Raw genomic sequence first — 3,391 nt, 5'->3', positions numbered from 1 at the left:
AATAAATGTTTAATAAAAATGTGAAATGGAGCCATGCGTAACCTCCCCACAAAAATTAAGGAATGATAATTGACCATAAACCACACAATGTTGTTGTTGTTGTTGTGGTCTTCAGTCCTGAGACTGGTTTGATGCAGCTCTCCACGCTACTCTATCCTGTGCAAGCTTCTTCATCTCCCAGTACCTACTGCAACCTACATCCTTCTGAATCTGCTTAGTGTATTCATCTCTTGGTCTCCCTCTACGATTTTTACCCTCCACACTGCCCTCCAATGCTAAATTTGTGATCCCTTGATGCCTCAAAACATGTCCTACCAACCGATCCCTTCTTCTAGTCAAGTTGTGCCACAAACTTCTCTTCTCCCCAATCCTATTCAATACCTCCTCATTAGTTACGTGATCTACCAACCTTATCTTCAGCATTCTTCCGTAGCACCACATTTCGAAAGCTTCTATTCTCTTCTTGTCCATACTAGTTATCGTCCATGTTTCACTTCCATACATGGCTACACTTCATACGAATACTTTCAGAAACGACATCCTGACACTTAAATCTATACTCGATGTTAACAAATTTCTCTTCTTCGGAAACGATTTCCTTGCCATTGCCAGTCTGCATTTTATATCCTCTCTACTTCGACCATCATCAGTTATTTTACTCCCTAAATAGCAAAACTCCTTTACTACTTTAAGTGTCTCATTACTTAATCTAATTCCCGCAGCATCAAGCGACTTAATTTGACTACATTCCATTATCCTCGTTTTGCTTTTGTTGATGTTTATCTAATATCCTCCTTTAAAGACACTATCCATTCCGTTCAACTGCTCTTCTAAGTCCTTTGCTGTCTCTGACTGAATTACAATGTCATCGGCGAACCTCGAAGTTTTTATTTCTTCTCCACGGATTTTAGTACCAACTTCGAATTTTTCTTTTGTTTCCTTCACTACTTGGTCAATATACATATTGAATAACATCGGGGAGAGACTACTACCGTGTCTCGCTCCCTTCCCAACCACTTCTTCCCTTTCATGCCCCTAGACTCTTATAACTGCCATCTGGTTTCTGTACAAATTGTAAATAGCCTTTCGCTCCCTGTATTTTACCCCTGCCACCTTTAGAATGTGAAAGAGAGTATTCCAGTCAACATTGTCAAAAGCTTTCTCTAAGTCTACGAATGCTAGAAACGTAGGTTTGCCTTTTCTTAATCTTTCGTCTAAGATAAGTCGTAAGGTTAGTATTGCCTCACGAGTTCCAACATTTCTTCGGAATCCAAACTGATCTTCCCCGAGGTGCGCTTCTACCGGTATTTCCATTCGTCTGTAAAGAATTCGCATTTGTATTTTGCAGCTGTGACTTATTAAACTGATAGTTCGGTAATCTTCACATCTGTCAACACCTGCTATCTTTGGGATTGGAATTATTATATTCTTCTTGAAGTCTAAGGGTATTACTCCTGTCTCATACTTCTTGCTCGCCAGTTGGTAGAGTTTTGTCAGGACTGGCTCTCCCAAGGTCGTCAGTAGTTCTAATGGAATATTGTCTACTCCCGGGGCCTTGTTTCGACTCAGGTCTTTCAGTGCTCTGTCAAACTCTTCACGCAGTATCGTATTTCCCATTTCATCTTCATCTACATCCTCCTCCATTTCCATAATATTGTCCTCAAGTATATCGCCCTTGTATAAACCCTCTATATACTCCTTCCACCTTTCTGCCTTCCCTTCTTTGCTTAGAACTGGGTTGCCATTTGAGCTCTTGATATTTATACAAGTGGTTCTCTTCTCTCCAAAGGTCTCTTTAATTTTCCTGTAGGCAGTATCTATCTTACCCCTAGTGAGACAAGCCTCTACATCCTTACATTTGTCCTCTAGCCATCCCTGCTTAGCCGTTTTGCTCTTCCTGTCGATCTCATTTTTGAGACGTTTGTATTCCTTTTTGCCTGCTTCATTTACTGCATTTTTATATTTTCTCCTTTCATCAATTAAATTCAATATTTCTTCTGTTACCCAAGGATTTCTATTAGCCCTCGTCTTTTTACCTACTTGATCGTCTGCTGCTTTCACTACTTCATCCCTCAGAGCTACCCATTCTTCTTCTACTGTATTTCTTTCCCCCATTCCTGTCAATTGTTCCCTTATGCTCTCCCTGAAACTCTCTACAACCTATCGTTCTTTCAGTTTATCCAGGTCCCATCTCCTTAAATTCCCACCTTTTTGCAGTTTCTTCAGTTTCAATCTGCAGTTCATAACCAAGACATTGTGGTCAGAATCCATATCTGCCCCTGGAAATGTCTTACAATTTAAAACCTGGTTCCTAAATCTCTGTCTTACTAATATATAATCTATCTGATATCTTTTAGTATCTCCAGGATTCTTCCAGGTATACAACCTTCATTTATGATTCTTGAACCAAGTGTTAGCTATGATTAAGTTATGCTCTGTGCAAAATTCTACAAGGCGGCTTCCTCTTTCATTTCTTCCCCCCAATCCATATTCACCTACTATGTTTCCTTCTCTCCCTTTTCCTACTCACGAATTCCAGTCACCCATGACTATTAACTTTTCGTCTCCATTCACTACCTGAATAATTTCTTTTATCTCGTTATACATTTCATCAATTTCTTCATCATCTGCAGAGCTAGTTGGCATATAAACTTGTACAACTGTAGTAGGCATGGGCTTTGTGTCTATCTTGGCCACAATAATGCGTTCACTATGCTGTTTGTAGTAGCTAACACGCACTCCTATTTTTTATTCATTATTAAACCTACTCCTGCATTACCTCTATTTGATTTTGTATTTATAACCCTGTAGTCACCTGACCAAAACTCTTGTTCCTCCTGCCACCGAACTTCACTAATTCCCACTATATCTAACTTCAACCTATCCATTTCCCTTTTTAAATTTTCTAACCTACCTGCCCGATTAAGGGATCTGACATTCCACGCTCCGATCCGTAGAACGCCAGTTTTCTTTCTCCTGATAACGACGCCCTCTTGAGTAGTCCCCGCCCGGAGATCCGAATGGGGGACTATTTTACCTCCGGAATATTTTACCCAAGAGGACGCCATCATCATTTAATCATACAGTAAAGCTGCATGTCATCGGGTAAAATTACGGCTGTAGTTTCCCCTTGCTTTCAGCCGTTCGCAGTACCAGCACAGCAAGGCCGTTTTGGTTAATGTTACAAGGCCAGATCAGTCAATCATCCAGACTGTTGCCCCTGCAACTACTGAAAAGGCTGCTGCCCCTCTTCAGGAACCACATGTTTGTCTGGCCTCTCAACAGATACCCCTCCGTTGTGGTTGTACCTAAGGTACGGCCATCTGTATCGCTGAGGCACGCAAGCCTCCCCACCAACGGAAAGGTCCATGGTTCAGGGGGGGGGGGGGGG

This window comes from Schistocerca nitens, chromosome 9 (assembly GCF_023898315.1).
Source record: "Schistocerca nitens isolate TAMUIC-IGC-003100 chromosome 9, iqSchNite1.1, whole genome shotgun sequence".
NCBI lineage: Eukaryota > Metazoa > Arthropoda > Insecta > Orthoptera > Acrididae > Schistocerca > Schistocerca nitens.
The sequence above is the reverse complement of the archived record's forward strand: the minus strand, read 5'-3'. Positions refer to the sequence as shown.